The sequence below is a fragment of the Canis lupus genome, chromosome 15 (genome assembly GCF_011100685.1).
Source record: "Canis lupus familiaris isolate Mischka breed German Shepherd chromosome 15, alternate assembly UU_Cfam_GSD_1.0, whole genome shotgun sequence".
Taxonomy (NCBI): domain Eukaryota; kingdom Metazoa; phylum Chordata; class Mammalia; order Carnivora; family Canidae; genus Canis; species Canis lupus.
Window position 1 is genome coordinate 39134361 of NC_049236.1, and position 14753 is coordinate 39149113.

At 35.2% G+C, this 14753-nt stretch overlaps 1 protein-coding gene and 1 pseudogene across 14 annotated transcripts in view; one reads left to right on the forward strand and one right to left on the reverse strand.

Moving 5' to 3' along the window:
- Positions 1 to 14753, reverse strand: part of ANKS1B (ankyrin repeat and sterile alpha motif domain containing 1B) — a 1057476-nt gene that overhangs the window by 705365 nt on the left and 337358 nt on the right. The gene's annotated exons all lie outside the window — the stretch shown is intronic.
- Positions 12143 to 12824, forward strand: LOC111090107 (annotated as a pseudogene).

The window sequence follows — 14753 nt, forward strand, 5'->3', positions numbered from 1 at the left end:
AATTCAACAAAATATATGCATCCTTATGTTTATTACAGAATTTATTTTTTAAAATATTTTTTCTTGAGACAGAGAGAGGCAGAGACATAGACAGAGGGAGAAGCATGTTCCCTGTGGGGAGCCCAATGTGAGACTCAATCCCAGGACCCCGGGGTCACGCCCTGAGCTGAAGGAAGACACTCAACCACTGAGCCACCCAGGTGTCCTTATTACAGAATTATTCACAATAGCCAAGATAGGGAAGCAACTCAAGTGTCTACTGATAGATGAATAAAGATGTAGTGTGTAGTATACACACGCACACACACACACACACACAAAATGGAGTATCACTTGGCCTAAAAAAAGGATGGTATCTTGCCATCCACAAAAACATGGATGGACCTAGAGGGTATTATGCTAAGTGAAATAAGTCATACTGAGAAGACAAATACCATATAATTTCACTTACATGTGGAATCTAAAAAACAAAAACAATGAATAAGCAAACAAACCAAAAGCAGAATCAGACCTGTAAATGCAGAGACCAAACTGATGCTTGCCAAAGGGAGGGCGGTGGGGAGATGGGTGAAATGGGTGAACAGGAGTGGGAGTTATAGGCTTCCAGTTATGGAATAAACAAGTCAGGAGAATAAAAGTCCCTGCATGGAGAATACAGTTAGTATATTGTAATAGTGTGTGATGACAGATGGTAGCTACACTTGTGGTGAGCACAGCATAATGTATATATAGAGATGTTAAATCAGTATGTTGTCCACCTGAAACTCATGGAACATTATATATGAACTATATTCAAAAAAATTTTTTTAAAGAATGAAATCTTAGTAAATCACAACAATATTGAAAATATATTTAGGCCCAAATACATTTTCATTACCTACTGATATACTAATATAGCCTTTTTGAGCCTTAATTTATTGATGTAATTAATTATATTGATTGATTTGTCTGGTATTTAACTACCCTACTATGCCTAGAATAGATTTTTACTCAGGTCATAGGGATTATCCTTTGACAAAACTGTTGTGCTTTCTTATGTAATATTGTACCTAGACATATGTATTCATGTAAAAGTGTTCATTTAAAAAATTTTTGGTACAATATCAATTGGGCTTAGATGTCAGCATTATACTAGTATCATAAAATAAAATTTTATATTTTCCTATAGCCAGGAATAATTCAGAATTTATAATTTATAATGATTTTCACTTGTCACAATCATTCTCCTTTTTCTTTACCGTACCTACCTGAAAAATCCGTATCCTCGCTAACTCTAATTCTCTGACTAAAACCAAACAAAGCACTTAAAATGGTTGCAAGAAGAATTATTTTCCACTCTCCAATGTGACTCTTTCAGATTGTCTTCTTTCTCCTTCAGGACACCATTTCTCATAGTAGTCTCAATAATTAGTCATGTTTATTATTTCACTGAGAAAATAAAGTCAAACTAAAACCTCTTCAGAGCAATGAAAATTGTCAGGAAGAGAGAAGAGCATTATATAATAATAAAGGGGTCAATTATCCAAAGAGACCCAACAATCTTTATTGTGTATGCACCTAAAAATAGAGAACCAAAATATATGAGGTAAAAACTGATAGAACTACAAGGAGAAATAGATGAATCCACTATTACAACACTTTCTATCAGAAATGGACAGATCCAGAAGATGGAAAAGGAGATAGTTGAACTGAACAATACTATCAATCAACCGGATATATCAGATAATCTATAAGTAACTTCATGCAACAATAAAATACACATTTTTCTCAAGTTCACATGGGCATTTACCAAAATAGATCACATTCTAAGCCATAAAACACACTTTAACAAATTTAAGAAATAAAAATCACAAATGTCCGCTCTTAGATTACAGTGGCACCAAACTAAAAATCAGTAACAGAAAAATAGCTGGAAAATCCCCCAAATATTTGGAGATTAAGCAACACTCTTATAAATAACATATAGGTCAAAGAAGAAATCTTGAGACATTTCAAAATACTTTGAACTAAATTTAAATGAAAATACAATTTATCAAAATGTGTAGGACTCATTGAAAGCAGTGGGTAAATTATACCATTGAATGCACACATTAGGAAAGAAGAAATATCTAAAATAAATCATCTAAGTTTCCATCTTAGGAAACTAGAAAAAGAAAAGCAAGTTAAACACAAAGTCAGCAAAGAAAAGATATAATAAAGATTTGAGTAGAAATCAATGGATATTAAAAATAGGAAATCAACAGAGAAAATCAGCAAAATTAAAAGCTGGTTCTTTGAAAAAATCAATAAAACTGATAGCTTCTAACAAGTTTAACAATTTTTTTAAAAGAACAAAAATCACTAATATCATATATGAAAGAGGAGACGTCAATACAGATCCCATGAACATGAAAAGGATAAACAGGAATATTATGAACAACTCTATGCCCACGAATTTGATAACCTAAATAAAATAGATCAATTCTTCAAAAGACACAACTAGCCAAAACCCACAAAAGAAATAGGCAATTGGAATAGGCGTATCTATTAAAGAAATGGACTAATAATTAACAGCCTTCTAAAACAGGAAGAACTCGTCTTAGATGCGTTCGTTGGTAAATTCTCCCAAATATTTATGAAGAAATTGTACCAATTCTCTACAACTGCTTTTAGAAGACAGAAGCCGAGAGACTATATCTAACTCATTCTATAAGACCAGCATTGTTCTAACATAAAAACCAGACAAAAACAAAACAAAAATTAAAGACCAATAATGTCATGAATATAGTTGCAAAAATTCTCAACCAAATATTAGCAAATCAAATACAAAAAGTTGAAAAAGAACTATACACCACAACCAAGTGGGATTTACCCCAGGCAAGGCCAGTTCAACATTCAATAATCAATGTGTTCCATCACATTAATAGGCTAAAGAAGAAAAGTCACATGATTCTATCAAAAGATGCATAAACGGGCAGCCCGGATGGCTCAGAGGTTTAGCACCGCCTTCAGCCCAGGGCCTGATCCTGGAGATCAAGTCCCATGTCGGGCTCCCTGCATGGACCCTGCTTCTCCCTCTGCTTGTGTCTCTGCCTCTCCCTCTATCTCTCTGTGTCTCAAATAAATAAATAAATAAATAAATAAATAAATAAATAAAATCTTTTAAAAAAAGATGCAGAGAAAGCATTTAATAAAATCCAACTTCCACGCATGATAAAAACTCTCAATAAACTAGAGATAGAGGAAAACTTCTTCAACTTGATAAGAATAGTTACAAAAAAAAACCAAAGTTAACACCCTTAATGGTGAGAAACTCAAAATTCGTCCACTAAGATAATAAACAAGAATGACCCTTACATCACTGCTTTTCAACATCGTACTGGAAGTCCTTGCTAATGCAGATAAGCAAGAAAATGAAATAAAAGGTACATAGATTAGAAGGAAGAATTAAAACTGCCCTCGTTTGAAAGTGACATGATTATCTATGTGGAAAATCCAAAAGAATTGACAAAAAACTCCTAGAACTAATAAATGATTATGGCAAGGTTACAAGGTAAAAGGTTAATATATAAAAGTTAACTATTTTCCTATAAGCCAGCAATAAACAGTGGATTTTGAAAGTAAAATCACAATACCATTTACATTAGCATCCCCCCAAATGAAATCCTCAGGCATAAATCTAATAAAATATGTACAAAATCTGTATGAGAAAAAATGCAAAACTCTGAAGAAAAAAAATCAAAGAAAAACTAAATAAATAGAGAAATAGTCTATGTTCATGAATAGGAAGATTCAATATGATCAAGATGTCAGTTCTTCCTAATTTGATCTATAGATTTAACAGAATTCATAAATCAAAATTCTATCAAACTATCTTGTGGATATCAACAAAGTGATTCTACAGTTTAGATGGAAAGGCAAAAGATTCAGAATAGTTAACACAATGTTGAAGAACGCAGTTGGAGGACTGACATTACACAGCTTTAAGAATTACTATAAAGTAACAGTAAAGAAGACAGTATAATATCCATAGAAGAATAGACTAGTAGAATGGAATAGAATATAAACCACAGAAATAGATCCGCATAAACATAGTCAACTGATCCTTGATACAGGAGTAAATGCAAAGGTAGTCTCTTTAACAGATGGTGCTAGAAAAACTGGACATCAGCATGCAAAAAAAAAAAAATGAAAAAAGGAATCTTAACACAAACTTTATACCCTTCACAAAAATTTACTCAAAATGGATCCTATACCTAAATGTAAAACACAAAACTTAGACCTAGGGTTTGATGGTGACTTAAAAAAAAACAAAAAACAAAGCATAATCCATGAAAAAAGAATAAGCTGATTTCATCACATAAAAAGCTTAAAAAACCACTACATACCTACTAGAATGGCCAAAACCCAAAAGACTGACAACACCAAATGCTGAGGAGGATGTGGAACAAATAGGAATTTTCATTTATTGCTTGTGGGATTGCAAATGGTATGGCCACTTTGGAAGACGGTTTGGCAGTTCCTTATAAAAGTAAACATGGTCTTACCATATGATCCAGCAACAGTGCTCCTTAGTATTTACTCAAGGAACTTTAAGTTCACACAAAATCAAACTGTGCTATATACACAAAAAGTAATGCTACTTGGCAATAAAAAGAATGGACAACTAAGAAATGGGTGACTTTCAAAAACACCACTCTAAATAAAGCCAAGACCCAAAGAAACACACACACTGTCTGATGCTATCACATGAAAATGTAAAAAAAATAAAAAAATAAAAAAAATAATGCCAAACTGTAGTAAAGGCAAACCTCAGAGAATGCTTAGAGTCTGGTATGAAGGGGATTGACTGCAAATGTACATAAGGAATCTCTTTCAGATTATAAGAATGTTCCGTATCTTTTTTTTTAATCTTTATTTATTTATGATAGTCACACAGAGTGAGAGAGAGAGGCAGAGACTTAGGCAGAGGGAGAAGCAGGCTCCATGCACTGGGAGCCCGATGTGGGATTTGATCTCGGGTCTCCAGGATCGCGCCCTGGGCCAAAGGCAGGCGCTAAACCGCTGCGCCACCAGGGATCCCTGTTCTGTATCTTTTTAAAAGGATTTTACTTATTTAAGAGAGAGCTAGAGGAGAGACGAACCTGGAGAGGGACAAGCAGCCTCTGTCCTGAGCACAGAGCCCGAGATGGGGTCTCCATCACATGGCTCAAGACCATGACCTGAGGCTGACATCAAAAATCAGCCTGAGTGAGCCCCCCAGGTTCCTGTGGGATGTTCTATATCTTGATTTGAGTGGTAGGAACAGAGTATACACTTGTCAAAATTGATCAAATTATATGCTCTGATTAATGAATTTCATTGTAACTAAATTACATGTCAATACCAAAACAAGAAATGAAGCACCAGGAACCCAAATTAATATTTGGTATTTATTTTCAGAAAAGTGACAATAGCTATATTTCACAAAATATTTCATTCTACATTTTCCTGAAATGTTTGGCCCCTTATGTGTATTTACAGATTATTTTATTTACACGAGGCTTTGCAAGAACACATTTAATTCAAGAAATGAGAAATGCTTATTCTATCACTACCCAAAATAGCACTTTGTCAGAAACCAAGTGCTCTAAGATTCAAGGCACATACAGGTATATGCCCCAAAGACTATAACATTAATTCATGTTATATGTATACATTACTTTGGAATCACCAAAGTTAATCACTGCAACCAAAATATGAGGGGTTTTTCCTCATTGCAAGGAAAAAAAAAATACAACTGACTATTCTTAGTATCTAAGCTTAAGTAATAATAATAAAAAAACCTAAAAAACATGATATTAATGTTTCTTTTCTTCAGAGTAGGTCCTGAGGATAGAATGGGGAATTATTCTAACTAATTATAAACTTTTTTAAAAAAAGATTTTATTTCTCTAGAGAGAAAGCATATGAGCAGGGGGAGGAGCAGAACAGGGAGAGAGAATCTCAAGCTGAACCCCCCACCCTACCCCCCACGCTGAGTATGCAGCCCTCCTTAATCTCACATCTCACAACCCGGAGACCAAGACCTGAGCCAAAATCAAGCCAGATGCTTAACCAACTGAGCCACCCAGGTGCCCCTAATCATAAACACTTAATATTTTCAGTGGGCCAGGTTATAATCAAGCGGCTGTAAGTAAATGAATTGGACTGACTTGAAACCCATTACACTTAGCTTCTTTAGATTTCCAATAGATAAATAACACTATTTTATGATAAGTTCTAATTTTCTCTCTCACTAGAATTACTCCACTAATAGATGACTTTTTGGAGTAAATGTGTTATAAACTATAAAATTATGTAAGTCCTATATAAGCAACAGATAAATTCAGGGTCCTCCCTTCCCCCAGTTAATGCCAGTTGTTTCTTACACGTATGCAACATTTTCTAAAACTCCCAGGCAAGTTAGGTCATGTATTAACAGATATTTATGAAAATCCTGTATTCTACAACACTGTATTCCATGTGGAAGGACAAACAAAAATATTGTGAGATCCCAAGGAACTTTAACTTCAGTTGAGGAAACAAAGCACAGACATAGATTCAGGTATATCTTATTAATACCAATTTCCAGGACAACACTGGAGCGTATATTGGCTCCCTTATATTTCTATGCCTATTCAAAATTTACCTGCCATATTTGGATTGATCTCTTGAGATCCTTTTTCTCTGGAAAAATAATAATAATAAAATGAGGTGTATACATCTGCTCTTTCACAAATAAATAAAAAGGTAAAAGAGCAGACAGAGGAGGAAGGACACAAAGTAGTGAGGTGTGAATTGACATTTAAAAATGTATCTAGAATAGAGCATTAGCACTTTAATTTTATCATGTCATAGGCATAACCATATGAAAATTGGGCTAACAATACAAAGCTCTATGAAATACAGCAATGCATTCCCAAATTCAAATATGTTTTACATTAAATTCCAGTATATTAAAACATATTGCTATTCCCCCTTTTGCTAAAATGGATTTTGATTGTACCCTAAGTTGTTACTGTTGAGAATAAGAAAAAGTGAGAGCAAGGAACAGAAATACAGAAAAAAAAAAGTAAAACAAATGGCACAGCAGGTGAAAAATCTTCTGCATTGAATCCTACTACTTTGTTTTATGAAAAGAGAGGTTGCTGATACAAGGATTCTTCCAATATACTTTAAGATCATCTCACTAGGATTATGTTGACACTGAAGTGGTGAAGAGCAGAAGTCAACAATCACAAGCCATAACACCAGAATTTGACAGAGGATCAGATCCTGGAAAAGGCCACTTAGTATAAATATTATCTTAAAAAAATAAAATAAATGTACAGTCATGGCACTGAAACTGAGGGAAATGGAAAGGCTAAGAAATTTTTAACGATCAAGTGATCACAAGTGGAATGAGTTTACAAATCTCGCTATTGCTCATTAAAATGTATCATATGTCATCTCTAACCCTTTACACATATTCAGTCTTTATTGTTTTAACTTAGAAAATCAAACTTGTGTATTGAATAAGGTCTTTTCTAACTTTATGTGTGATCTCAGTAAAGATAAAATGGGTCCTAAATTAGGGCAGTAGTAATAGCAATGAAAACGACAGATCACAGAAAATGCTAAGTGTTCTAGCTTCATAATGGTACATGGTGATCACTCAGGGCAATTTAGGGGGAAAATAAGAATTTCACATTTGGAGATGTTGCAATATAAGGCACGTCTGGTGCATCCAGACCAAGATGTTGATAGCATAAGTATTTTTATATGGGATCTGTAGCTCAGGAAAAATATCTAGGTAGAAAATAGTTGAAACCATAAGATAGAATCGAAGAGAATATTAACATTTAAGGACTAAAAGATAAAGAAAGGTCATGCAGTCCAGCAGTTAAGGAAGGAACCAAAAAAGATAAGTGTTACAGGAGCCAAAGGAGGAGAAAGAGTGATTAGAACTAAATACATCTTCAGCCCAAGTGTAGAAGATACAGTGAGTCAGATATTATAATGTATTGCCCAGCCTTTCCATTGTGGAGAAAGTCTTGAAGTGTTAAGGATAAATATAATGAAATGATCAAAGCTAATACAAAAGAACAAAGATCTGAAAGTTTTCAGGTCTGGAAACAGAAAAAGAACAGTAGAATGCTACTACTACATCTTCAAGACAAATTACAGTGCACATAAAAATGCTTTGAGCTGAGCACACTTAGAATTAATAAACCACCCAGTTATTCAATATAAATTCACATGATTTATACCAAAGATTCATCTATATCCTATAGAAGGAAAATAACCATTTTCTCTCTTCTTTCTCAAAGGATTTTTGAACTCTGGGAGAAAATTTATGATGATGAATAGAGGGCTCTAGAAATTTGGTTCAGAGGAAAAAAAATTTCATCTTTTGTATGTAAAAATGATACCTCAGGTCAACTATAAATAAAAAAAATATTTTGAGTTTTTTTTTTTTTTGCCAGAGAAATTACAAGCTATATTGAATTTTTGAGAACCTTCCTACATGAAGCATTTCATACTCTAATTAAATGTTTAGTCAGATGTAAAAACAGAGTATGGCCTGCTTCGAGGTTCCCTACACTCTCAGCTCACCTTGAGTTTAGTGCCATGATAAACTTTTTTTTCTTCAAATTTTTACATATTCTAGGTAGCTAACAGACAGGGCAGTATTGGTTTCAGGAGCAGAATTCAGTGACTCATCACTTACTTACAACACCCAGCGCTCATCACAAGTGCCCTACTTACTATCCATCACCAATCTAGCCCATCCCCACCCACCTCTCTCCATCAACCCTCAGTGTTACCTTTAAGAGTCTTTGATGGTTTGCTTCCTTTTCTCTTATTCCCTTCCCATATATTCACCTGTATTGTTTCTTAAATTCCACATAGGAGTGAAATCACATAGCACTTGCCTTTGATGGCCTTATTTCACTTAGCATAATACCATCAAGCTCCACCCATGTTGCTGCAAATGGCAAGATTTCATCCTTTTTGATGGCTGAGTAATATGTACATACACATACATACATACATACATACCACCTCTTCTTTATCCATTCACCAGTCAGTGGACATTTGGGCCCTTTCCATAAGTTTGAATATTGTTGATAATGCTGCTACAAACATTGGGATGCATGTACCCCTTTGAATCTGTATTTTTGTATCCTTTGGGGAAATACTGAGTAGTGCAGTTGCTGGATCATGGAGTAGTTCTATTTTTAATTTTTTTTAAGGAACCTCCATGCTGTTTTCCAGAGTGGCCGTACCCATTCACATTCCCACCAGCAGTGCAAGAGGGTTCCTCTTTCTCCACATCCTCACCAACATCTGTTGTTCCCACTGTTGTTAGCTTTAGCCATTCTGACAAGGTGGTGAGGTGGTGTCTTATCATGGTTTTGATTTTCATTCCCCTGATGATGAGTGATGTCGAGCATCTTTTCATGGGTCCATTAGCCACCTGGATGTCTTCTTTGGACAAGTGTCTATGCATGTCTTCTGCCCATTTCTTAACTGGGTTATTTGGCATTTTTGTTGTAGAGTTTGATAAGTTCTTTATAGATTTTGGATACTCTCGTTTAATCTGATAAGTCATTTGCAGATCTCTTCTCCTCTTTCACAGGTTGCCTCTTAGCTTTGTTGACTTTCTTTTTTATGTTTATGTAGTTTCAATAGTTGAGTTTTGCTTTTGTTTCTCTTGCCTCCAGAGACGTGTCTAGTAAGAAGTTGCAATGGCCAAGGTCAGAGACGTTGCTGTGTTCTCCCCTAGGATTTTGATGGTTTCCTGTCTCACATTTAGATCTTTCATCCATTTTGAGTTTATTTTTGCATGTGGTTTAAGCAAGTGGTCCAGGTTCATTCATCTGCATGTGGATTTCCAGTTTTCCCAACATCATTTATTGAAGGGATTTTTCCATTGGGTATTCTTGCCAGCTTTGTCAAAGATTATTTGAGCAGACAGTTGTAGGTCCATTTCTGGGTTTTCTAATCTTTTCCATTGATGTGTCTATTTTTGTGCCAGTACCTTACTGTCTTGATAACTACTGCTCTTGATCACTATAGCTTGAAGTCCAGAGTTATGAAGCCTCCCACTTTGCTTTTCTTTTTCAGCATGGCTTTGGCTATTCAGGGTCTTTTGTAGATCTATACAAATTTTAAGAAGGTTTGTTCTAGCTCTCTAGCTCTTTGAAAAATGTTGCTGGTATTTTGATAGGGATTGTATTAAATGTGTAGATGCTTTGGGTAGTATAGACACTACAACAATGTTTGTTCTTCCAATCCATAAGCATGGAATGTTTTCCCATTTCTGTCCTCTTCAATTTCCTTCATAAGTGTTCTATAGTTTTCAGAGTATATCTTTTCCCTCTTTGGTTAGGTTTATCTTATGGGTTTTGGTGCAGTTGCAAATGGAATCAATTCCTTGATTTCTTTTTCATTATTGGTGTAGAGAAATGAAACAGATTTCTTATGTCAATTTTATATCCTGAGACTTTGCTGAATTCATGTATGAGTTCTAGCAATTTTGGGATGGAGTTCTTGAGGTTTTCTATTTAAAGTATCATGTCAGCAGCAAATACTGAAAGTCTGACTTCTTTCTTGCTGATCTGGATTCCCTTTACTTCTCTTCATTGTCTGATTGCTGAGGCTAAGACTTCCAGGACTATGTTAAATAGTAATAGTGACAGTGGACATCCCTATCTTAGTCCTGACTGTAGAGAAAAGCTCTCAGTTTTTACCATTGAAGAGGATATTAGCTATGGATCTTTTGTATATGGCCTATATGGCCTTTATGATGTTGGGGCATGTTCCATCTAACCCTACTTCATTGAGGGTTTTCATCAAGAATGGATGCTGTATTTTCTCAAATGCTTTTTCTTCATCTATTGAGAGGATCATATATTTCTAATTCTTTATTAATGTGGTGTATCATATTGATTGATTATTGAATATTGCATCCCAGGAATAAATCCCACTTGATCATGGTGAATAATTTTTTAATGTACTGTTGAATTCAATTTGCTAGCATTTTGTTGACAATTTGTGCATCCATGTTCATCAGGGATATTGGTCTGTAATTATTTTTGGTGGGATCTTTGGGTTTGAGATCAAGGTAATGTTGGCCTCAAAGAAGGAGTTTGGAAGTTTTCCTTCCATTTCTGTTTTTTTAAGTAGTTTCAGAAAGATAGGTATTAACTCTTCAAATGTCTGGTAGAAGTCCCCTGAAAGCCATCTGGCCCTGGGTTTTTGTTTGCTGGGAGATTTTTGATGACTGATTCAATTTCTTTGCTAGTTATGGGTCTGTTCAAACTTTCTATTTCTTCCTGTTTCAATTTTAGTAGTTTGTATATTTCTAGGAATTTGTCCATTTCTTCCAGATTGCCCAGTTTGTTGGCATATGCTTTTTCATAATATTCTCTTATGATTATTTGTATTTCTATGGTGTTGGTTGTGATCTCTCCTCTTTTGTTCATAATTTTATTTGGGACTTTTTCTTTTGATAAGTCTAGCTAGAGGTATCAATTTTATTAATTCTTTCAAAGAACCAGAGTAGCCCAGGTGGCTCAGCGGTTTAGCACTGCCTTCGGCTCAGGGCCTGCCTGATCCTGGAGTCCTGGAATTGAGTCCCACGTCAGGCTCCCTGCATGGAGCCTGCTTCTCCCTCTGCCTGTGTCTTTGCTTCTCTCTCAAATCTTTAAAAAAAAATTCTTTCAAAGAACCCGTATTTTCACTTATCTGTTCTACTGGTTTTTTGTTTCCATATTGTTTAATTTTGCTCTAATCTTTATTATTTCCCTTCTTCTGGCCATGATAAACTTCTTAAATGCCATATCTAAAAAAAATGTAACAGAGACAATATTTTGGAAATATTAAACCAATGTATGCTTCCATTTCCCATTGAATTATGATGCCTTGCATTTTCCTACATATTTTATCCTATAATCTATCAGATGAGATTAGAGAAATCTCCGGACAGTGAGGCGGATTCCTCATCTTCCCGGGCACAAACAAAAAACATTTCAGACTCTCCTTAATGAAATGCTAGGTCAGGACCTCTGCACTCATTGCCAGAGGGGCCATGGATACTCTGGAAACTTGACAGACACAGATTAGGAACATCCAACAGTGAGATTCATCACTGACCTGGAAATTCATTCCCATGAGATCAGAACCTCTACAAAAGAAGGTACATTCTGAAAAAGACTAAGCAGTGAAGGACCATTTGAAAAAGAAGGTCTGTTGGTTGGAAAAGGCTGGAGAGCTAATTTCCACTGAAGATTTTATCACCCCTGTGAAGTTCTTGGATAAAGTAAGACAGCGGCCTCGGGTAGAGCTCCCTTTTGAGAAGAGTCAGAGGAGACCTCTGCTTCTGAAAACATAGTCCTGGTAGAAGCAGCAAGAGCACAAAATGGAGAAGGATGCCATGAGATCTGTGTTTGAGGCTCAACAGGAAGCTCTGTTGGAGCTGTGACTCATATCCTAGGGGCTCCATGTGAAGGCCATCAAGCAGGATCCCAGTTTACCAGTCTGTTCCCTTTTGAGAGAAAAGGGTCAGATTACATGCCACCAGCGTCCAACTACCAGACCCCTGAAGGCAGGTACTAGACATCACCAAGGGGTACACACAGTGGAGTTTAAGAGACATATCTCCAGGTAGTTGTCCTCAGATCACACTTGCCCTTGGAAGTCAAAATGGCCAGGGTTCAAGCTTGGTTTTCACAGAATCATGCATGCTATTAATAAATATAAATTTAACCAAGAAAAGAAAAGCTATGTACAGAATGGTATTGCCCAGTGTGTTAGAAACAGTTCAGAGAGGGATCTGAGCAGAGAAGACAGATTGCTCTCATAAATCTGCCACAGTTGTAGTTGAATAGCATGGAGAACCAGAAAACCCTTTAAAATGTGAATGAAATATAGCTAAAATTTAAGTTAGTGAAATACCTGCTTAAAGTCACTACGTTATTAATTTGAATTAAGATACATTAGACTCCAGAGACTGTTTTATCTTTCTCCTTTACAAGATCTCATAGCAGCTCCAACTACTGTTCTAAAAAGTTGAAAGCTTCTCATCTAGTGTTCACCTGTCCCAAGATTTCCAACTCCATCCCTCTTCTCCACACAACATAACACAACATACATACTTCTTGTCTCTTTAATTAACTATTTCTCACTTCTGTGCCCTTGCTTCTGCCAGCCAGGATCCTTTGATTAGGTCATATCCATCACTAGTTTCAAAACTTAATGAAATTGCTTAAATTATCCCTCAATGAAGTATAATTTACCTTTCTGTAATACAACTTGGCAATCTATACAAAAGCCTTAAAGAAGATAATAACTTCTGTCCAGCAATTCAAATATTTCTGAGTAAATATAATCAAAGATATAGTGATTTATGCTTAAAAGTGTTAATCAGTACAAAATTTATAGCAGTAAACTGGAAACAATCTAAATGAATGTGTGGTTCTGAATCAGGAAAAGAGTGAAAATAAGAATCTCAATAGGGGAGGGTTATGTAATCATCCAGGTACATTCTTATTATGAAATATTATGCAACCATTAAAGCATTTATTCACATAGGAATATGTTCAAGATACAATGTTAAGTGAAAAATGTATAGTATGTATTTCATTAAGATTCCAATTTTGAGTATATATGAAAATTGTATGTTTATGTACATTATTGATAAGAAAAAATGCATAGAAATGTTAACCTAGTCATTCATCCTTCAGTAATCATTCATTTCAAACAGACACACACATATTTATCATCTAACTTCTTTCAACAAGACAGTACTTACCATATGCAGCTGATAGTCTAGTGAGAAAAATAAATTTACAAGTAACTAAAACAAAATGTCATTTATATACTCAATTTTTTGGTTTGTTTTTTAAGATTTTATTTATTTATTTGACAGAGAGAGAGAGTGAGCAAGTACATGTGCACAAGCAGTGGGGAGAGGGAGAAACAGGCCCCCGTTGAGCAGAGAGCCTGACTCAGGGTTCGATCTCAGGGACCCCAGGTCATGACCTGACCAAAGGTGGATGCTTACTTAACACGCTGAGCCCCCCAGGCGCCCCTTTTGTTCATTTCTTTTCTGTCTCCGTTATAACTGCCAACTCTATGATGGTAGAGAACCTGTTTGTCATTTATATCACTGTAATCCCAGCATCCACTACAGAGCCCAGGAGCATCAATATTTCATGAATGCAGGTGAAGCCCAAGACTAAATGGAAGCATATTAGTATGAGGACCTAAAACAATTTAAGAAGTTTGAACATTTTTTTGAGGGCAATTACCACTAAAAATAAGGCCTGAAAGGATGAGTAAAAATAAAAGCTGCTTCAGGTAGAAAATGGATAAAGGTAAAAGGAAAAGTGTTAACTGAATTCATAGCAGTAAACTAGTTATTTTGGGTAAATGTTTATAGTCAATTTCTTTTTCACATTTTCTTCAATAAGCATGTATTTTTGTGGTAATCACAGAAACAATATTCTGAGCAAAAGAGATTTAAAATCTCTGACCTCTTGGAGATCACCTTCTAACTTTGAATTTTTTCTGCACTTAACATACAATACTGAACAAATTATTGCAAATTGTATGTTGTGCTCCAGGAATATCCTTTATTTCCTCCTAAACTTTAACTCTTTTTAGGTCAATTATAATTTTTTTCTTTTCTTTTTATATCTTCCATAGCAGTGGTACTATATTGTGTACCCAATATGTATTTAAAAGCTGATTAAATAATATATAAG